This window comes from Ranitomeya variabilis, chromosome 7 (assembly GCF_051348905.1).
Source record: "Ranitomeya variabilis isolate aRanVar5 chromosome 7, aRanVar5.hap1, whole genome shotgun sequence".
Lineage (NCBI taxonomy): Eukaryota > Metazoa > Chordata > Amphibia > Anura > Dendrobatidae > Ranitomeya > Ranitomeya variabilis.
The window spans coordinates 233,751,798-233,775,859 of NC_135238.1; the positions used below are offsets into that span (position 1 = coordinate 233,751,798).

The 24,062-nt window shown below is 45.7% G+C and overlaps 1 protein-coding gene across 2 annotated transcripts in view; it reads right to left on the reverse strand.

Annotated features, from left to right (window-relative positions):
• PLCD4 (phospholipase C delta 4) overlaps positions 1-12,930 on the reverse strand; it is a 54,122-nt gene extending 41,192 nt beyond the window's left edge. For both annotated transcript variants that reach the window (XM_077273193.1, XM_077273192.1), the window contains exons 1-2: positions 12,855-12,930; positions 2,009-2,147 (exon numbers count right to left, since the gene is read on the reverse strand). The gene's annotated coding sequence lies outside the window, so the exon portion shown is untranslated. The remainder of the gene's footprint in view (positions 1-2,008; positions 2,148-12,854) is intronic.
• Positions 12,931-24,062: the final 11,132 nt, after the last annotated feature.

Consider the following 24,062-nt stretch of genomic DNA (forward strand, 5'->3'; position numbering starts at 1 on the left):
AGACAGTGTACTTCAATATGCAGTATTAGTTGTACTAGTCAGAGTGCCCCCATACACAGTGACATCTGGAGGGCCATCATATGCAGTGACATCTAGCGTACCCCATATAAAGTGACGGGTGTGATCTAGATCTCACACCTCAGCGCCTGATATATATACAGTGACATACAGTTAGTGCAGCTTTATATGGAGAGCATCAGCTTCTATCATTAACAATCATTATTATCATATGCTGCTTTAGTTTATACACTGAAATCTATTCTCTGGTATCAGCCATTTCAGTAAAAAAACCCTCTCCTTCCCCATGATCACTACTTTACATTCCATATCTCCAGTAATAAAAACCTCAGGAGACATTTATATACATATATGTGACTGATATTTGCTCCTCTTACAGTGCCTTGAAAAAGTATTCATGCCTTGTGAACTGTTCAACATTTTTTCATATTACACCCACAAACTTAAGTACTTTAATGGGATTTTAGGTGATAGCAACAACATTTATATTCGGCCCCCTAAAGTCCGATACTCCAAAATAAAATCCTGAGTGACCGATTATCTCCAGAAGTCACATAATTAGTACACTGCGCCCCCTGGGTGTGATTTCTCCTCCTGTATAACGACAGATGTTCTGTGAAGGCCTCAGATGTTTGTGTAAGAACATTTCGGATCAAACTGCATCATGAAAACCAAAGAGCCCACCAGACAGGTCAGGGATAAAGTTGTGGAGAAGAGTAAAGCAGGGTTAGGTTATTAAACATAGCCGAAGTCCTGAACACATCATAGAGCACTGGTCAATCCACCATCCAAAAATGGAAGGAGTTTGTCCAAAGTGCAAACCTACCAAGACATGGCCGTCCACCTAAGCTGATATCCCAACCAAGGAGAGCAGCAATTAGAGAAGCAGCCAAGAGACCTATGGACACTGAAGGCACTGCAGAGATCCACAGCTCAGGGGGGAGAATCTATACAGGATGACTATTAGTTGTGTACTTCACAAATCTGGTCTTTATTGAAATGTGGCAAAAAGAAAATCATTTTTGAAAGCCATAAGAAGTCCCATTTTCAGTTTTCAAAAAGCCACATAGGGGATGCAGCGAGCATGTGGAAGAAGGGACTCCGGTCAAATGAGACCAAAGGAGAACTTTTTGGGCTAAATGCAAAATGCTATATGTGGCAGAAAACTAACACTCCATATCACCTTGAAAACACCATCCCCACCGTCACACATGGTGGAAGAAGCATCATGTTGTGAGGAGATTTTTCTTTAGCATGGGCAGAGAAAATTGTCACAGTTGATGGGAAGATGGATGGAGGTAAAAACGGGGCAATCCTGGAGGAAAACCTGATAGAGGCTTCAAAAGACTTGGGCGTAGGTTCACCTTCCACCATGACAACGACCCTAAACATCCTCCCAGAACTCCAATGGAGGGTTTAAATCCGAGCACATTGACGTGTGTGAACGGCGCAGTCACCGACCAGACACAATCCCACTGAGAATCTGTGAAAATTGCAGACCACAGACGTCTCCATACAATCTCACTGAGCGAGAGCGGGTGTGCAAAGAAGAAGGGGGAAATGTCACCTCTAGATGTGCAAAGCTGGAAGAGACAGACCCCAAACGACTGCAGCGGCAAGTGCACCGAAAGGTGGTCCTACAAAATACTGACTTGTGGGGGCTGAATACAAATGCACCTCACAATGTTCAGATTTATACTTTTTAAATATTTAGAAAACCTCGTATTATTTCCTTTACACTTCACAAATACTTGTTACTTTGTATTGATATCACATAAAATCCCAATAAAGTACATTTAAGTTTGTGGGTGTAACGTGAAAAAATGTGGATAAGTTCACTGGGTATGAATACATTTTCAAAGCACTGAATATCACTGCTGTACTGTAATAAGATGTCCTGACATCGGCCGCTCCTCGTATAAGGCTTCCGCACTATTATACGCCGCTGGCCCGTGCTCGTCCCGCCCTCGGTTTCTCGGCGCACACTGACCTGATACGCGGAGCTGGCGTCCTCCCAGGGTTCAGGACTCCGTCTGGATCATGTATCCAGCAAGCAGAGGCTTAATGAGTTTTCTGCATGGTGTCCGCCATTGTCTGCTGCTTCATTAAGACGGGTCTTGCATTTCTTCCTGGGGAAGGGGAGAAGGAGCAACATGGAAAACTGACATTCAGCCGGGAGCTGCGCAGCGCAGGGAATACCCCGAGCCGGTGAGTGACGGCGCGGACCTGCACTTATAGGGTTACACAGTAACATAGTAGGTCCAGTGGAAAGACGGCTCCAATTTCAGCCTCCCAGGACGAGAAAACACATGCACAATTCCACACAACGGTGAGTTTCCCCCTAATACCTGAGCGACATGGACCCCCAAGCCACTGACAGACTAGCATGAGGTGATATGTATTGCTTGAAAGATGTTCTTCAGCAGCTCAACTGGTGAACCTCATAATACACACCTCAGCCGCTGCAGAACCGCATAATACAATTCAGCTGCTGCAGAACATCATAATACACCTCTGCTGCCGCAGAACCTCATAACACACCTCAGCTGTTGCAGAACCTCACATACACCAGCTGCTGCAGAACCTCATAATACGCACCTCAGCTGCTGCAGAACCTCATAATATGAAACTCAGCTGCTGCAGAACCTCATAATACCTACGTCAGCAGCTGCAGAACCCCACATATACCTCAGCTGCTGCAGAATCTCATTATACACTTCAGCTGCTGCAGAACCTCATAATACGCACCTCAGCTGCTGCAAAACCTCATAATATCCACCTCAGCGGCTGCAGAACCTCATAATACAACTCAACTGCTGCAAAACATCAATGAAAGGTGGTGAGTAATCTATTCCTTCAGGTCATCCATGGAGGGGGCTCAATCACTATGTGTGGGGGCTTCTCATCCATGAGGATCTATTGTGACATTGTGGGTCCACAGCCGGGAAACTCTCCAGACCTCAGTGTGACTGAGAACATGCAGGCAGTCATCAAAAAGCGACAAAGAAAAACCCAGGAATAGTAATAACCTTCGAGCTCTGGTGGGACAAGAATGGGCAGCCATCATACCCAAAAGCCAATATCCAGCTGCCGGGGGGAAGGTCCGAAGTCTGGAGAATAAGGGGCAGAAGACGGGAGAATAAGGGGCAGAAGTCTGGAGAATAAGGGGCAGAAGTCTGGAGAATAAGGGGCAGAAGACTGGAGAATAAGGGGCAGAAGTCTGAAGAATAAGGGGCAGGAGTCTGGAGAATAAGGGGCAGAAGTCTGGAGAATAAGGGGTAGAAGTCTGGAGAAAAAGGGGCAGAAGTCTGGAGAATAAGGGGCAGGAGTGTGGAGAATAAGAGGCAGGAGTCTGGAGAATAATGGGCAGGAGTCTGGAGAATAAGGGGCAGAAGTGTGGAGAATAAGGGGCAGAAGTCTGGAGAATAAGGGGTAGAAGTCTGGAGAAAAAGGGGCAGAAGTCTGGAGAATAAGGGGCAGAAGTCTGGAGAATAAGGGGCAGAAGTCTGAAGAATAAGGGGCAGAAGTCTGAAGAATAAGGGGCAGGAGTCTGGAGAATAAGGGGCAGGAGTCTGGAGAATAAGGGGCAGAAGTCTGGAGAATAAGGGGCAGAAGTCTGAAGAATAAGGGGCAGAAGTCTGAAGAATAAGGGGCAGGAGTCTGGAGAATAAGGGGCAGGAGTCTGGAGAATAAGGGGCAGGAGTCTGGAGAATAATGGGCCGGAGTCTGGAGAATAAGTGGCAGGAGTCTGGAGAATAATGGGCAGGAGTCTTGAGAATAAGGGGCAGAAGTCTGGAGAATAGGGGCAGAAGTCTGGAGAATAATGGGCAGGAGTGTGCAAAATAAGGGGCAGAAGACTGGAGAATAAGGGGCAGAAGTCTGGAGACTAAGGGGCAGAAGTCTGTAGAACAAGGGGCAGGAGTCTGGAGAATAAGGGGCAGAAGTCTGTAGAATAAGGGGCAGGAGTCTGGAGAATAAGGGGCAGGAGTCTGGAGAATAAGTGGCAGGAGTCTGGAGAATAAGGGGCAGGAGTCTGGAGAATAAGGGGCAGGAGTCTTGAGAATAAGGGGCAGAAGTCTGGAGAATAGGGGCAGAAGTCTGGAGAATAATGGGCAGGAGTGTGCAAAATAAGGGGCAGAAGACTGGAGAATAAGGGGCAGAAGTCTGGAGACTAAGGGGCAGAAGTCTGTAGAACAAGGGGCAGGAGTCTGGAGAATAAGGGGCAGAAGTCTGTAGAATAAGGGGCAGGAGTCTGGAGAATAGGGGGCAGAAGTCTGGAGAATAAGTGGCAGAAGTCTTGAGAATAAGGGGAAGAAGTCTGGAGAATAGGGGGAAGAAGTCTGGAGAATAAGGGGCAGAAGTCTGAAGAATAAGGGGCAGGAATCTGGAGAATAAGGGTCAGGAGTCTGGAGAATAAGGGGCAGGAATCTGGAGAATAAGGGGCAAGAGTCTGGAGAATAAGGGGCAGGAGTCTGGAGAATATAGGGCAGGAGTCTGGAGAATAAGGGGCAGGAGTGCGGAGAATAAGGGGCAGAAGTGTGGAGAATAAGGGGCAGGAGTCTGGAGAATAAGGGGCAGGAGTGTGGAGAATAAGGGGCAGAAGTCTGGAGAATAAGGGGCAGGAGTCTGGAGAATAAGGGGCAGGAGTCTGGAGAATAAGGGGCAAGAGTCTGGAGAATAAGGGGCAGGAGTCTGGAGAATAAGGGGCAGGAGTCTGGAGAATAAGGGGCAGGAGTCTGGAGAATAAGGGGCAGAAATCTGGAGAATAAGGGGCAGGAGTCTGGAGAATAAGGGGCAGGAGTCTGGAGAATAAGGGGCAAGAGTCTGGAGAATAAGGGGCAGGAGTCTGGAGAATAAGGGGCAGGAGTCTGGAGAATAAGGGGCAGGAATCTGGAGAATAAGGGGCAGGAGTCTGGAGAATAAGGGGCAGGAGTCTGGAGAATAAGGGGCAGGAGTCTGGAGAATATGTGGCAGGAGTCGGGAGAATAAGGGGCAGCGCTGGGAATATTCAGACATCACAGGAACATCATGTATTTGTCAATAAAATGTAGCAATATATGGAATGTTTACAATTGTCAGTCAGTAACCATAAACATCAGACTAAAAGCCAAAACACTGAAGCCACAATTTGTGTCAGTCCCAAATCTTTTGGCCATGAGTGTATTATAAGGAGACCCCCGCCGCTATTGTCAGGGGTCCTGATCCTGGATTAAAATAGTGACCCCCTCACAAACACTAAAAGAAAGTCCTATAACTGCTTCCACCATCATATAATGGCACCAAACTTCATTATAAAATATTTCCCAGGGTCAAAGTACTGCTGAGCTGTGTATCTAATCCTATCCTGTGTGATACTGTCTGCTGAGCTGTGTATCTAATCCTATCCTGTGTGAAACTGACTGCTGAGCTGTGTATCTAATCCTATCCTGTGTGAAACTGTCTGCTGAGCTGTGTATCTAATCCTATCCTGTGTGATACTGACCGCTGAGCTATGTATCTAATCCTATTCTGTGTGATACTGACTGCAGAGCTGTGTATCTAATCCCATAATGTGCGATTCTGTCTGCAGAGCTGTGTATCTAATCCTATCCTGTGTGATACTGTCTGCTGAGCTGTGTAGCTAATCCTATCCTGTGTGATACTGTCTGCTGAGCTGTGTATCTAATCCTATCCTGTGTGATACTGTCTGCTGAGCTGTGTAGCTAATCCTATCCTGTGTGATACTGTCTGCTGAGCTGTGTATCTAATCCTATCCTGTGTGATACTGACTGCAGAGCTGTGTATCTAATCCTATTCTGTGTGATACTGTCTGCTGAGCTTTGTATCTAATACTATCCTGTGTGATACTATCTGCTGAGCTGTGTAGTATCTAATCCCATAATGTGCGATTTTGTCTGTAGAGCTGTGTATCTAATCCTATCCTGTGTGATACTGTCTGCTGAGCTGTGTATCTAATCCTATCCTGTGTGATACTGTCTGCTGAGCTGTGTATCTAATCCTATCCTGTGTAATACTGTTTGCTGAGCTGTGTATCTAATCCTATCCTGTGTAATACTGTTTGCTGAGCTGTGTATCTAATCCCGTAATGTGTGATTCTGTCTGCTGAGCTGTGTATTAAATCCTATCCTGTGTGATACTGTCTGCTGAGCTGTGTATCTAATCGTATCCTGTGTGATACTGTCTGCTGACCTCTGTATCTAATCCTATCCTGTGTGATACCGTCTGCTGAGCAGTGTACCTAATCCTATCCTGTGTGATGCTGTCTGCAGAGCAGTGTATAAAATGCTGATCCAGTGTATCTAAACTTCTCACATGCGATACTATTCATTTATCCAATGGTTCTAATGCTACTATATATAATTCTATCTGCTGAGCCAATGTATTTGAGTGTGTTATGTGTGACATAGTGTACCTAAGCAGATAATTTGTGATACTGCCTTCTTCCCAGTGTATCTAAGTTGATATACAGTCAGTACATTGTATAGCAGCTGCTGGGGAAGTGCTCTCATCCTCCTTCTCTGATGTGTCGGCAGGATGATGGGGGGAGTAGTACGGCAGATGTGAACGTCTCGTCACTTTCCAGGATCTGACCTGAGTGCTATCGATCATCTCTCGGGAGATCAATACTCGGGATCATTCAGGGACACTTGCATAATGTAAGACGCCATTTTTATAGGGTAAAAAAAATAATAAATAGTGACGTCTCCGGGAGAAGGAAAGAACGGAAGGTTCTACGGGAAACGGAACCAGACTCTTAGTGCCCCATCCTGTAATGCTGCCATTAGCTGCTGTAGGGACGCTCGCCTCCGACTCCGCTCACTATATGTGCACAGGCTGCAGAAACTCCCCCAGGGATGGAGAACACTGGACCCCATCTCCGAGCACCAGTATCTGGGACTACTGGTTTTCTAATTTGGGTGCAATACAGTATTAATATATGTACATAATATGTAGGCACTGTATGGCGGTATTATTTACATACTGTATGGTGCATATTGGCCAGTACATAAACACCATTAGTCCACTGTATGGCGGTATTATTTACATGCTGTATGCTGCATATTGGCCAGTACATAGACAGCATTAGTGCACTGTATGGCGGTATTATTTACATACTGTATGGTGCATATTGGCCAGTACATAAACACCATTAGTGCACTGTATGGCGGTATTATTTACATGCTGTATGCTGCATATTGGCCAGTACATAGACAGCATTAGTGCACTGTATAGCGGTATTAGTTACATACTGTATGGTGCATATTGGCCAGTACATAAACACCATTAGTGCACTGTATGGCGGTATTATTTACATGCTGTATGCTGCATATTGGCCAGTACATAGACAGCATTAGTGCACTGTATAGCGGTATTATTTACATACTGCATGTCGCACATTGGCCAGTACATAGCATTAGTGCATAGTATGGCGCTATTATTTACATACTGTATGGTGCATATTGGCCAGTACATAGAAAGCATTAGGGCACTGTATAGCGGTATTATTTACATATTGTATGGTGCATATTGGACAGTACATAGTCAGCATTAGTGCACTGTATAGCGGTATTATTTTTCGTACTGTATGGCACATATGGGCCAATACATAGACAGTAGTGATGAGGGAATATACTCATTGCTCAGGTTTTCTCGAGCACGCTCGGGTGGTCTCCGAGTATTTATCACTGCTCGGAGATTTCATTTTCATTGCCGCCCCGCTGCTGGATGATTTATGGCTGCTAGACAGCTTGATTACATGTGGGGGTAGCCTGGTTGCTAGGGAATCTTTACATGTAATCAAGCTGTCTAGTAGCCGCAAATCATTCAGCTGCGGTTATGAAAACTAAATCTCCGAGCACTAAAAAATACTTGGAGACCACCCGAGCGTGCTCTGGAAAACCCGAGCAACGAGTATCCTCGCTCATCACTAATAGAGAGCATTAGTTCACTGTATAGCAGTATTATTTACATACTGTATTGTGCATATTGGCTAGTACATAGACAGCATTAGTGCACTGTGTAGCAGTATTATTTACATACTGTATGGTGCATGTTGGCTAGAACATAGACAGCATTAGTGCACTGTGTAGCGGTATTATTTACATACTGTATGGTGCATATTGGCTAGTACATAGACAGCATTAGTGCACTGTATAGCGGTATTATTTACATACTGTATGGTGCATATTGGCTAATACATAGACAGCATTAGTGCACTGTATAGCGGTATTATTTACATACTGTATGGTGCATATTGGCTAGTACATAGACAGCATTAGTGCACTGTGTAGCGGTATTATTTACATGCTGTATGGTGCATGTTGGCTAGTACATAGACAGCATTAGTGTACTGTGTAGCGGTATTATTTACATACTGTATGGTGCATATTGGCCAGTACATAGACAGCATTAGTGTACTGTGTAGCGGTATTATTTACATACTGTATGGTGCATATTGGCCAGTACATAGACAGCATTAGTGCACTGTATGGCTATTATTTACATACCGTTTGGCAGTAGTAATTGGATTATTTACATCAGCAATATTAGGACACTTGTTGGAGGCATTATTTTAGCACTATTATTTTGTGATCCTTCTTTTGGGATTGTTTTTACACTGTATAGGACTACTATTTGTGGACTGTATGACAGTGCTTAATGCTGCATTTTGTGCATTGGTTTGCATATTATCCCCAATCTTACCCTGAAGTGCTGCACCATGGGTTCATACAGAAGAGCTGACATAGAAGGATTGGATTTCTTAGCTAATTATTTTGGCCACAGGCGGCACACACTGAATTTTGCTCAATCTCTTAATTTTCTTTTATTACATTTCCATTTAATTTCAGCCGCAGACGTCGCCCAGAACAATTAAAGGCATAAACCCAATGTAATCCATTAGGGTTTCGTCTTCATTTTTGCTGATCATGGTTTCCGCCATAAACTACAGATGCCAGGTAACTGGTGCTAAATAATGCTCAAAGCTATTGCACCACCCAGCTTTCCATGGTCCCTGAGTGGCATATAGTCTATTATCACAATCACTTTAGATCAGTAATCTCCAACTTGTGGCTTTCCTGCTGCTTCAAAACTACAAATCCCTGCAAGCTCTGGCAGGCTGTGGCTCTCAGGAAATGCTGGGAGTTGTAGTTCTGAAACAGACGAAGCGCCGCAGGTTGGAGAGCATTGCATTAGATTATATGTAACCAGATTGCAGCACAATAAGCGGACCGCTCCTTGCTAGAAATAAGGGAATCTGATTACTAACGATTCCGGGAAGCGCAGAGATGTATGGGATGTGCCAGCCAGCGCCCGGACCAGCTGCGCCAACAATAATGCTGATTACTCATGACTCCATTAAAGACCTGCATTAAATGCCGCCATATAAATCACTGCTGTATACTGAACTCATGCTAAGCGAATGCCATAATAAATGAACAGGGTGAAACTGGGGTGAAAATACTGTGAGGAGGACGATCCCATAATGATCCTGTAATTTCCCCCGGGGATCAATAAAGTGTATCGTATCGTATCGTATATAGTGGACTGCATACTGATATACACAGGCGGCGGGAGAATGTCTGGCATATGTCATACTAAATCTGTCCGTCTTTTCCCACTAGAACAATAATAATAATTGTATTTATATAGCGCCAACATATTCCGCAGCGCTTTACAAATTATAGAGGGGATTTGTACAGACAATAGACATTACAGCAGAACAGAAATCACAGTTCAAGCCACAAGCAGCATCGGAAAACGAGCAAAAGATGCAAAACGTGGCATCTTTTGTGACTTTTTCACATACGGCTATGAATGCGGTTCCCCTTTTGCGTTTCATTCCATCATTGTAGTCAGTATCTCTGTTTGCTCTCAACGAATACAGTAGTAACCTTTAACCCTTTCTTGATCATGTGCTGCGCTTGTTGCAATGTGTCATTTTTATGTATTGATTTCGGTGTAACAGACTCTTTGGGGCAACTATGTATCATGTCCGTATTATGAATGTATAACTCTTCTGTTGTCATCCGCCTATTAACCCCGTAATCCCTGCAGCCACCCTTTACACAGTGTGACCTAAGCCGACCCTTTCTTCCAGGAGATTGTAAAGAAAGGAAATGTTATAACTTGTCAGGAATCCATGATAATGAGAGGACAGAATCTCAATGACTTGAAGGAGCAATTTTGGAAGAAATGGTAATAAATTGTAGGGTTCCCACCTGTATGGCACAATCGTCTTTGCTCTTGACGGATCCTAATGTAGTGCAAATAGGAACTGGGTCTATATGGGGTGAGATGAACGTGTTACTCCGCACCACCCAGGAGGCTGCAGTCTAAGCAGCATGAATCCGTGAAGAAGGGGCCCCACTCTCATCCTTGCTATGGGGCCCCACTCTCATCCTTGCTATGGGGCCCCGCTCTCATCCTTGCAATGGGGCCCCGCTCTCATCCTTGCTATGGGGCCCCGCTCTCATCCTTGCCATGGGGCCCCACTCTCATCCTTGCTATGGGGCCCCGCTCTCATCCTTGCTATGGGGCCCCGCTCTCATCCTTGCTATGGGGCCCCGCTCTCATCCTTGCTATGGGGCCCCGCTCTCATCCTTGCCATGGGGCCCCGCTCTCATCCTTGCCATGGGGCCCCGCTCTCATCCTTGCCATGGGGCCCCGCTCTCATCCTTGCTATGGGGCCCCGCTCTCATCCTTGCCATGGGGCCCCACTCTCATCCTTGCCATGGGGCCCCACTCTCATCCTTGCTATGGGGCCCCGCTCTCATCCTTGCTATGGGGCCCCGCTCTCATCCTTGCTATGGGGCCCCGCTCTCATCCTTGCCATGGGGCCCCGCTCTCATCCTTGCCATGGGGCCCCGCTCTCATCCTTGCCATGGGGCCCCGCTCTCATCCTTGCTATGGGGCCCCGCTCTCATCCTTGCTATGGGGCCCCACTCTCATCCTTGCTATGGGGCTGCACTCTCATCCTTGCTATGGGGCCCCACTCTTATCCTTGCTATGGGGCCGCACTCTAATCCTTGCTATGGGGCCCCACTCTCATCCTTGCCATGGGGCCCCACTCTCATCCTTGCTATGGGGCCCGGCTCCTCCATTACCATTACTGCTGTAATTACTGCGCGGCTTGTTCACATGTAGGACTTTTGCTGCTGATTTCGTCTGTTTTTTTAGGGATGAAAAAAGCTCAGCATCGTACGAGAAACACAAAATGAATTTGATTTGTTTAGACCCCTGCAGGCAATTTTTTAATACATAGGATTTCGGCTTTTTCAGCGTTTTTGTTTTTCATTGCAAAAAAAATCCTGCATAGAATACGCCTTTCATGTATCCAAATTCATGGAAAATTTAAGCCATCATGTGTGATACAGTTTGCTGAGGTGTGTATCTAATTCTGTCTGATGCTATTTCACAGACCCGTGCACTTAGGTGTAATTACAGGGCACTTTTCCAGGATGCCCTCTGTACACCCAGTAGATTGGGGGCAATTGGCATCAGTTTTCATCGGCTTTACAGATTGTGTCATTGGATAAACTTCTTATCTTCCCGTAACCCAGATACTGGCGGCCATGAGTCCTGAACTAATCCTGCACCTGCTGCACAGAATTCTGCTCTTCCAGCTCCTGCCGTGAGCCCAATGTAAACACCGACAACAAGCCCGAAATCTGCCCCAACATCCAGCTCTGCCTCTGCCCCAATACCGAGCCTGGTACCATCCAGAACATAAAGCCCAGCACCGGCCCTGTCACTGAGCCCAGCATCTGCCAAAACATCAAACTGGGACCCTGCCCCAATACCGAGCCTGGCACCATCCCTGTCACAAAGCCCAGCATCGGCCCTGTCACTGAGCCCAGCATCTGCCCAACATCGAGATCAGCCTCTGCCCCAATACCGAGCCTGGTACCATCCCCAACACAAAGCCCAGCATCGGCCCTGTCACTGAGCCCGGCATCTGCCCCAACATCGAGATCAGCCTCTGCCCCAATACCGAGCCTGGTACCATCCACAACACAAAGCCCATCACCTGCCCTGACACTGAGCCCGGCATCTGCCCCAACATCGAACTGGGACCCTGCCCCCATACCGAGCCTGGTACCATCCACAACACAAAACTTAGCACCTGCACTGACACCGAGCCCGGTATCTGCCCCAACATCAAGATCAGCCTCTGCCCCAATACCAAGCCTGGTACCATCCACAACACAAAGCCCAGCACCGGCCCTGACACTGAGCCCAATATCAAGCTCGGCCCCTGCTTCAACACTGAGCCTAGCACCATCCCCGACACTGAACCTGGCACCATCCCCGACACAAAGCTCAGCACCTGCTCTGACACCTGACCTCAGACCAAACCTAGCACCTGCAACGGCAGCGAGCCTGGCATCTGCCCCAACATTGAGCTCGGCCCCTGCCCCCGAACCCCATCCCTGACACAAAGCCCAGCACCTGCGCCAACACCGATCTTGTCACCTGCCCCCAGACCGAACCCGGCACCCACCCTGACACCAAGCCCGGCGTCTGTCCCAACACTGAGACCAACACCATCCCCGACACATGACCAAAGACCAAACCTAGCATCTGCCCCGACACCAAGCACGGCATCATCACCAACATCAAGCTCGGCCCCACCAGCGACACAGAGCCTGACACCTGCCCCGACAATCAGCCCGACTTCTGCCCCACAGACCGAGCCTGGCATCTACCCAGACACTGAGCTGGCAGTGCTGATAATACTGGAGCACAGCACTTCACATCTGTTCTAGATTTTTAATGTCTTTCCTCTGTATAGTGATGGAGTGACCCCTAATATGGGCAGTGCCCAGGTGTCATACCTGTGCCAGGCACATGTCAGCAGCAGCTCCCTTTAGTGCAGCATCTGGGGTGAGGTCCTTCCCTGCAGCCTCAGGCACTGTCTCCTGAGCAGTGTGAGTGGAAGTGAAGGACACCGCGTATTATAAGCCGCCGTGTCCCAGCCCTGCCCAGACCGCGCTCCCTATCCATTCTTAAAGAGGCACTCTCAAGTGACAGCAGCTGCTGCTACGAGGACAAGACACAGGGGACAGAAAGGAAGAAAAGGAAAATACTCACTAGAAAAATTACATTAAGCGGCATTATTTCTATTGCTGAGCAGCTGCCAGTACTGATCCAAGTGACACTGTCACCCTGCTTTCCCACACCCCTGATAGGCAAACACGTCCTGATAAAGTGATTCCTTCCTCTCTTTCTAACCTAATTTGAGCTACAAATTAGTGATAAGTAATTACAGAGGTTGTCACAAATCTTACGAAGAGATTCATCCTGGTCCTAGTGCTCGTATACGGTATTGTTTGTTAGGCAATAATAATAATAATCTTTATTTTTATATAGCGCTAACATATTCCGCAGCGCTTTACAGGTTGCACACATTATCGTCGCTGTCCCCGTTGGGGCTCACAATCTAAATTCCCTATCAGTATGTCTTTGGAATGTGGGAGGAAACCGGAGTACCCGGAGGAAACCTTCACAAACATGGAGAGAACATATAAACTCTTTGCAGATGTTGTCCAGGACTCCAGCGCTGCAAGGCTGCTGTGCTATCCACTGCGCCACCGTGCTGCCCATCCCTGCATGTCTAACAGCTGCGAGACCTGCAGCCGCGGGGACTCAAACATATTTTACCACCACGCAGAAGACACTTGCTTAGCACATGAGCATGCTCGCTCTGTATACAAGGAGCTCCCCCTAGTGGTGGCTGCAGACGGGATCTTATCATGTATCTCTGTATACAGGGAGCTCCCCCTAGTGGTGGCTGCAGACAGGATCTTATCATGTATCTCTGTATACAGGGAGCTCCCCCTAGTGGTGACCGCAGACAGGATCTTATCATGTATCTCAGTATACAGGGAGCTCCCCCTAGTGGTGACTGCAGACAGGATCTTATGTATATCTGCATACAGGGAGCTCCTCCTAGTGGTGGCTACAGACAGGATCTTATCATGTATCTCTGTATACAGGGCGCTCCCCCTAGTGGTGGCTGCAGGCAGTATCTTATCATGTATCTCTGTATACAGGGAGCTCCCCCTAGTGGTGGCTGCAGACAGGATCTTATCATGTATCTCTGTATACAGGGAGCTCCCCCTAGTGGTGACTGCAGACAGGATCTTATCATGTATATCTGCATACAGGGAGCTCCTCCTAGTGGTGGCTACAGACAGGATCTTATCATGTATCTCTGTATACAGGGCGCTCCCCCTAGTGGTGGCTGCAGGCAGTATCTTATCATGTATCTCTGTATACAGGGAGCTCCCCCTAGTGGTGGCTGCAGACAGGATCTTATCATGTATCTCTGTATACAGGGAGCTCCCTGTTATGACCCCAATGGCAGAGGGTCTCAAAAGTACATACCAAGTCTGCAAACACAAAAAAACAGCTCATAGGGCAGTGGTAACTGGGCTGACCGTATATCTAATCCTAGCACCACAAATAGCAGCAGCCGGGGAACGTGCCTACGTTGGTTCTAGACGTCTCGCGCCAGCCGGAGAACTAACTAACCCTAGAAGGGAAAAGATAGACCTTTCTTGCCGCCAGAGAAAAGACCCCAAAAGTTGGATACAAGCCCCCAACAAATAATAACGGTGAGGTAAGGAGAAAAGACAAACGTAAGAATGAACTAGATATTTAGCAAAGAGAGGCCCACTGACTAATAGCAGAATATAGTAAGATGACTTATACGGTCAGCAAAAACCCTATCAAAATTTCCACGCTGGATATTCAAGAACCCCCGAACCGTCTAACGGCCCGGGGGGAGAACACCAGCCCCCTAGAGCTTCCAGCAAAATCAGGAATCACATTTAGTACAAGCTGGACAAAAAATTAGAGCAATGCAAATAACCAAAAAACAAAGAAGCAGGACTTAGCTTAATTTGCAAGAACCAGGACCAGCAGACAGGAGCAAACAGAAAGGAACTGATTACAACGATGCCAGGCACCAGACTGAGAATCCAGGAAGTTTATATAGCAACACCCCTGGACAAACGACCCAGGTGGGTGCCAAACTGAGGAAAGACAATCCCAGAGTCATATCACTAGTGACCACAAGAGGGAGCCAAAAAAGTCTAATTCACAACAGTACCCCCCCTTTAAGGAGGGGTCACCGAACCCTCACCAAGACCACCAGGGCGATCAGGATGAGCAGCGTGAAAGGCACAAACTAAATCGGCCGCATGCACATCAGAGGCAACCACCCAGGAATTATCCTCCTGACCATAGCCCTTCCACTTGACCAGATACTGAAGCCTCCGCCTGGAGAGACGAGAATCCAAGATCTTCTCCACCACGTACTCCAACTCGCCCTCAACCAACACCGGAGCAGGAGGCTCAACAGAAGGAACCACAGGCACAACGTACCGCCGCAACAAAGACCTATGGAACACGTTGTGAATGGCAAACGACACCGGAAGATCCAAGCGAAAGGACACAGGATTAAGGATTTCCAATATCTTGTAAGGACCGATGAAGCGAGGCTTAAATTTAGGAGAGGAGACCTTCATAGGAACAAATCGAGAAGACAGCCATACCAAATCCCCAACACGAAGTCGGGGACCCACACCGCGGCGGCAGTTGGCAAAACGCTGAGCCTTCTCCTGTGACAACTTTAAGTTGTCCACCACGATTCCAGATCTGCTGCAACCTATCCACCACGGAATCTACCCCAGGACAGTCAGAAGGCTCCACATGTCCCGAGGAAAAACGAGGATGGAAACCAGCGTTGCAAAAAAAAGGCGAAACCAAAGTAGCGGAACTAGCCCGATTATTAAGGGCAAACTCAGCCAACGGCAAGAAGGTCACCCAATCATCCTGATCTGCAGAAACAAAACACCTCAAATAAGCCTCCAGAGTCTGATTAGTTCGCTCCGTTTGTCCATTAGTCTGAGGATGAAAGGCAGACGAAAACGACAAATCAATGCCCATCTTAGCACAAAAGGATCGCCAGAACCTGGAAACAAACTGGGATCCTCTGTCAGACACAATATTCTCAGGAATGCCGTGTAAACGAACCACATTCTGAAAGAACAAAGGAACCAGATCGGAAGAGGAAGGCAGCTTCGGCAAAGATACCAAATGGACCATCTTGGAAAAGCGATCACATACCACCCAGATGACAGACATGCCCTGAGACACCGGAAGATCTGAAATGAAATCCATGGAAATGTGTGTCCAAGGCCTCTTTGGGACAGGCAAGGGCAAGAGCAACCCGCTGGCACGAGAACAGCAAGGCTTAGCTCGAGCACAAGTCCCACAGGACTGCACAAAAGCACGCACATCCCGTGACAAGGAAGGCCACCAAAAGGACCTAGCCACCAGATCTCTGGTGCCAAAAATTCCCGGATGCCCTGCCAGCACCGAGGAATGAACCTCGGAAATGACTCTGCTGGTCCACTTATCAGGAACAAACAGTCTGTCAGGTGGACAAGAGTCAGGTCTACCAGCCTGAAATCTCTGCAACACACGTCGCAAATCAGGAGAAATGGCCGACAAGATAACTCCCTCTTTAAGAATACCAACTGGTTCTGCGACTCCAGGAGAGTCAGGCACAAAGCTCCTGGAAAGAGCATCGGCCTTCACATTCTTTGAACCTGGTAAATACGAGACCACAAAGTCAAAACGGGAGAAAAACAATGACCAGCGGGCCCGTCTAGGATTCAGGCGTTTAGCAGACTCGAGATACATCAAATTTTTGTGATCAGTCAAGACCACCACACGATGCTTAGCACCCTCGAGCCAATGACGCCACTCCTCAAATGCCCATTTCATGGCCAACAAGTCCCGATTGCCAACATCATAATTCCGCTCAGCAGGCGAAAACTTCCTAGAGAAAAAAGCACATGGTCTCATCACAGAGCAACCAGGGCCTCTCTGCGACAAAACGGCCCCTGCTCCAATCTCTGAAGCATCCACCTCAACCTGAAAAGGAAGTGAGATGTCAGGCTGGCACAAAACAGGCGCCGAAGTAAACCGGCGCTTCAACTCCTGGAAAGCTTCCACGGCTGCAGGAGCCCAGTTAGCCACATCAGAACCTTTCTTGGTGATATCCGTCAAAGGTTTAACAACGCTAGAAAAATTAGCGATAAAACGACGGTAGAAGTTAGCAAAACCCAAGAACTTCTGAAGACTCTTAACTGACGTGGGTTGAGTCCAATCATGAATAGCTCGGACCTTGACTGGGTCCATCTCCACCGCAGAAGGGGAAAAAATAAAACCCAAAAAGGGAACCTTCTGTACTCCAAAGAGACACTTTGAGCCCTTAACAAACAAAGCATTCTCACGCAAAACCTGAAACACCATCCTGACCTGCTCTACATGCGAGTCCCAATCATCAGAAAAAAACAGAATATCATCTAGATAAACGATCATAAATTTATCCAGATACTTCCAGAAAATATCATGCATAAAGGACTGAAACACTGAAGGAGCATTAGAGAGCCCAAAAGGCATCACCAAGTACTCAAAATGACCTTCGGGCGTATTAAATGCAGTTTTCCATTCATCTCCTCGCTTAATGCGCACAAGGTTGTACGCACCACGAAGATCTATCTTGGAGAACCACTTGGCACCTTTAATCCGGGCAAACAAGTCCGACAACAGAGGCAAAGGATACTGAAATTTAACAGTGATTTTATTCAAAAGCCGATAGTCAATACAAGGTCTCAAAGATCCGTCCTTCTTGGCCACAAAAAAGAATCCCGCACCAAGAGGGGAAGAGGATGGACGGATATGCCCCTTCTCCAGAGATTCCTTGATATACGAACGCATTGCGGTATGCTCAGGTACAGACAGATTAAACAGTCTTCCCTTAGGAAATTTACTACCTGGAATCAAATCTATGGCACAGTCACAGTCCCTATGAGGAGGCAGAGCACTGGACCTGGACTCGCTGAACACATCCTGATAATCAGACAAATACTCAGGAACTTCTGAAGGAGTAGAGGAAGCAATAGACACCGGCGGGGAATCAGCATGAATTCCCTGACAGCCCCAACTTGACACAGACATTGCCTTCCAATCCAAGACTGGATTATGGGTCTGTAACCATGGCAAACCCAAAACGACCAAATCATGCATTTTATGCAGAACAAGAAAACGAATCACCTCCCGATGTTCAGGAGTCATGCACATGGTTACCTGTGTCCAAAACTGCGGTTTATTTTCCGCCAATGGCGTAGCATCAATACCTCTAAGAGGGATAGGATTTACCAACGGCTCAAGAACAAAACCACAGCGCTTGGCAAACGACAGATCCATAAGACTCAGGGCAGCACCTGAATCCACAAACGCCATAACAGGGTAAGAAGACAATGAGCAAATTAAAGTCACAGACAAAATAAATTTAGGTTGCAAATTACCAATGGCGACAGGACTAACAACCCTTGTTAGGCGTTTAGAGCATGCTGATATAACATGTGTAGAATCACCACAGTAAAAACACAACCCATTCTGACGTCTATGATTTTTCCGCTCATTTCTAGTCTGAATTCTACCACATTGCATTAAATCAGGTGTTTGTTCAGACAACACCACCAGAGGATTCGCGGCTTTGCGCTCCCGCAAACGCCGGTCAATTTGAATAGCCAGCGCCATGGAATCATTCAGACCTGTAGGAATGGGGAAACCCACCATCACATTCTTAATGGCTTCAGAAAGGCCATTTCTGAAATTTGCGGCCAAAGCACACTCATTCCACTGAGTAAGCACGGACCATTTCCGAAATTTTTGGCAATACACTTCAGCTTCATCCTGACCCTGAGAAATAGCCAGCAAGGCTTTTTCTGCCTGAATTTCAAGATTGGGTTCCTCGTAAAGCAATCCGAGCGCCAGAAAAAACGCATCAATATTTGCCAATGCCGGATCTCCTGGCGCTAACGAGAAGGCCCAATCCTGAGGGTCGCCCCGCAAAAAAGAAATAACAATTTTAACTTGCTGAGCTGAGTCTCCAGATGAACGGGGTCTCAGAGATAGAAACAATTTACAATTATTCCTGAAATTCCTAAACCTAAATCGATCTCCAGAAAACAATTCCGGAATAGGTATTTTAGGTTCAGACATAGGACTACTGGTAACAAAATCTTGTATGCCCTGCACACGAGCAGCAAGCTGATCCACACTTGTAATCAAAGTCTGGACATTCATGTCTGCAGCAAGCACAAGCCACTCAGAGGTAAAGGGGAGGAAAAAAGAGGAAAAAAAAAAACAAAAACCTCAGACTTTCCTTTCTTATAATCCCACTTCTGCAATGCATTAAACATTCAACTTTGGCCTGGCATACTGTTATGACCCCAATGGCAGAGGGTCTCAAAAGTACATACCAAGTCTGCAAACATAAAAAACCAGCTCATAGGGCAGTGGTAACTGGGCTAACCGTATATCTAATCCTAGCACCACAAATAGCAGCAGCCGGGGAACGTGCCTACGTTGGTTCTAGACGTCTCGCGCCAGCCGGAGAACTAACTAACCCTAGAAGGGAAAAGATAGACCTTTCTTGCCTCCAGAGAAAAGACCCCAAAAGTTGGATACAAGCCCCCAACAAATAATAACGGTGAGGTAAGGAGAAAAGACAAACGTAAGAATGAACTAGATATTTAGCAAAGAGAGGCCCACTGACTAATAGCAGAATATAGTAAGATGACTTATACGGTCAGCAAAAACCCTATCAAAATTTCCACGCTGGATATTCAAGAACCCCCGAACCGTCTAACGGCCGGGGGGAGAACACCAGCCCCCTAGAGCTTCCAGCAAAATCAGGAATCACATTTAGTACAAGCTGGACAAAAAATTAGAGCAATGCAAATAACCAAAAAACAAAGAAGCAGGACTTAGCTTAATTTGCAAGAACCAGGACCAGCAGACAGGAGCAAACAGAAAGGAACTGATTACAACGATGCCAGGCACTGGACTGAGAATCCAGGAAGTTTATATAGCAACACCCCTGGACAAACGACCCAGGTGGGTGCCAAACTGAGGAAAGACAATCCCAGAGTCATATCACTAGTGACCACAAGAGGGAGCCAAAAAAGTCTAATTCACAACAGCTCCCCCTAGTGGTGGCTGCAGACAGGATCTTATCATGTATCTCAGTCTAAAGGGCGCTCCCCCTAGTGGTGACTGCAGACAGATCGGCTAACTGCTGACGTCTAACGTTGCATCTGTGAGGAGACTCGGCCTTACAGAAACGCAAGCTCGTGTCACCCCACATCCAACCACACACTTACAAATGCAGAAATGACTGATAATGGAGCCTTGCAACATCCTCCCTCCAGTCTCAGCAACTAGGAGAAAAATAATCCAACATGGGGGCTCTGAGACGAGACAGCATCCAGATGACTGTCGGACCTGCAAGCCCGCTCCCGGCCAACTATCGGATCTCCGATGCCCGCTCCCAGCGATCCTCAGAACAGCCTAAATATGCTCTTCTAAAAATCCCATCTAGGTAAGAAAAACAAAAACTTGCAGGTCAGATGAAACCGCTCTTGGATATAATAAGATCCAATAAACTTAATTACAGGTGGCTCTTTCCCTTCGGATTGGGAATACTCAAAGATGGAAAACAAATTACTATTAAAACCCCTGAAGACCTTGAGAAAGCGTGGGATATTCTGAATGTGCCGCAGGTAGAGATACCTTCTTGGATGTCGTTGGGTACGGGATGGGGTATTCCGCAGCTACCAAGAGGAATGGTCTACCCCGAAGAAGGTGATTTCCCCGAAATCTAGGAAACATGGTCTGAGACACCAGCCCTCTTAATTGTCAAATCTTTTGGATGGGTGTACCTGAATTTTTCTCTATTCTCTGGCTTGAGGGTCTAATTTTCTCAATTGCCGACCTTTGTTTCTGAAAGTTGGACCTGACTATGCGTTTCTTCTCGAATAATTTCAGTAAGACTTGTTTGTTTCATTCATCTAGTTACATAGTCAGAATACCACTCGAATTGTCTCATCTGCATAATTGGGAAGCGTCAGCCGCCTCCTGCAGTAGATGAGATATTAATTGTTAATATTTGATTTGATTGTGCTTTTTTTATAGGTGAACCCCGAGACTTGTGCGCAAACCCAAATGCTTCTTTTATGGCTGACAAGACTCATCTGGACCTGATCACGGTGGCTTCATTTAATGTTATAGGTATAAATTCACCTAACAAATGTAATCAAATCTTGACATTATTAAAAAAAACAAATCACATTTTTCTACAAGAGACACTATAAAAAAGGGCATAACCCTGACCTGTCCTGTTAATTTACCCTGTATGGTTTACCAGCGCCACCTCATCTGCTTCCATAGGAATAAGCGTAGCGATAAGGAAAGGGCGTCCGTTCACGCTAAAGACAGCCTCTCGGATCCAGGTAGGTATATTATTGTAAAAGGTTATATTGCCAACACTTTAGGTAATTTATATGCCCCCAATCAGGGTCAGACCAGGTGGATTTCTATGACACTGGAAACTTTTAACACTTTTCAAAGAAGGTTTTCTAATTTTAGGAGATTTGAATATTTCACTAAATCCTAGTCTTGATACCTCCGCAGGTCACATTGCCCACTCTCAAAAAACTTTCAGAAGTTTACACAGATCACTACAATCTCTGAACTTAACTCTTGGTGCCTTATGAATCCTTCTGCCAAGGACTATACCTTTTCCCCCCCCTCAGTCCACAAGTCTTATCATAGACTAGATTATTTGTTCGTACAAATCCGGAATCTTAGATTAATAAAATGGACTCACATTGGTCCAATTACTATTTCTGACCACGCACCCATATTCATGGAAACACTTATAGATACACTGCCTCGTCCAATCCCTACTTGGAGACTAAATTAATCTATAATCGATAATGACAGACATGTTGTTAAATTAGATCTTTTCTTTCGAGAAAACATACATTCAGGAAAATACCAATTATATGGGAAACCCATAAAGTGGTAGTAAGGGGGGAATTTATTGCTTTAGGCGCCCACATAAAGAAAGAAGGGGAAAAAGAAATATCTTCTGTTTTCCATCAAATCAATGTGTTGGAACACGTTCATAAAAAATCATTAACTCAGAAGGTTCATTTGCAACTCTCAGTCTTGAGAATCAAACTGAAATATCTTAAATCTGAACTCAGCTAGACTTTACTACCTTTATTATCGTGCATATAGAATTTGTGCTTGCAGCGCTGGTAAAGTCACCTCTTCACTTTTAATAAAACATGTAGAGAAACATTACATAAAACAAAATACAGGCAATTCAAAATTGGTGCCCAGAACAGATATAATACCACAAGCTTTATAACCTAGAAATCCCGTCTTCAATGGAAGATGTAGGGGATGCTTCAGATAAAAAATAATTTCCTTAACTCTTTGACTTTACCAAAACTTAACCCTAACAATTATATTAAACTAACATCGAAAGTGACTACTCAAGAAATTTTAGACACCTTGAGGATGATAGCAAATGGGAAAACCCCGAGACCTGATGGTCTACCAATAGTATATTGTAAAAAATTTGCTTAAAAAAACCAATAACTTTACTACCACAGTTGATGGACCTATTCAATGAACTCCTTGCTGGCCAACCACCACCAAAACAGGCCCTGGAAGCTTTTATCACAGGGATCCTAAAAGAGGGTAAAGATGTCAGACAAGGTAGCAATTATCGCCCTATTTCCTTACTGAACACAGATATGAAATGTGGGCAAAACTTCTTCTCTTGTTCCGCCAAGTCTAGTTCACCCTGAACAATCTGCTTTCGTAAAGGGACGGGAGGGTAAGGACAATTCTGCAGGAATTATACAATCTATATCATACGCTCTAAAAACTAGCACTAACCTCAACCTTCTATCGACCGATGCTGAAAAAGTGTTTGATAGAATAAGTTGGGGCTTTATAGCTGCTACTTTATCGGTCTGATTTTCCTCCTTTTCTAATAGATGCTATAACGACTCTTTATTCCTTTCCTACAGCCAAGGTCAGGGTGAACGGGACTTACTCAAACTCTTTAGAAATACATAACGGCACTAGACACGGCTGCCCTCTCTCCCCTTCTCTTTTTTATTTTAGTCATGGAAACGCTTATCCAAAACATCAGGCAGGACCAGCTCATGCAAGGGTTAAACATCTAGAGATCAAGACGGCTGCATTCGCTGATGATCTTCTGCTACTGGTATCTAACCCTTTACAAGCTTTTCCTAGATTAATGGAAATTTTTGCACAACTTGGTGTCTTATCCAACTTGAAGATAAATTTAGACAAATCCGAAGCACTAAATATCTCTGCATCCCAAAAGGGACATTTCCAAGCTTAAAGAAATGACACCCTTTAAATGGCCTATTGGACAAATCAAATATCTAGTTTACATCACTGATAACCCGAATACTTTATTTCATAAAATGTTTCCTCCTCTTGTCAAGACAATCAAAAATCTATAAAAAAAAATGTATGATATACCAAGTATTTTGTGGATAGGCAGAGTAAATATAATAAAATCATACATACTACCGATATGTAGTTATGTAATGAGCATGATTCCAATAAACCTCACAAGTTCTTTTTCTTTCTTGTAAACAGATTTTTTCAAACTATATTTGGAAATATAAAAAAAGCCAGACTAGCTCACAAAATACTCTCCCTCCCCCCAAAAATGGATGGCCTGGGACATCCGGACCTTATGAATTACTACAAAGCGATACATATGACTAGGTGGCTGAATTTAATACCTTTATAGAATTGGTGAAAATAATACGTTGGATTTAGTTCTACAAGGTAAGGATGCTAGTAGATATAGATGGTACATTGTAGGACCACCTGACTCAACCAATTTAGATGACACGATACTTACTACCCTAAATATTAGAAGAGAAATAGTGCAGGAATTATCACCGCCTTCTTGTTTCCAATACCGACACAAAGTATATTTTGGACCACTTCCATAAAAAAGTGAAAACTCCAAGAGATTGGACATGGATAGATTTCTTATCAAAACTCAAATTTCCTATCCCTTAAAATTATTTCTAGACTATTTAATAACATTTCTT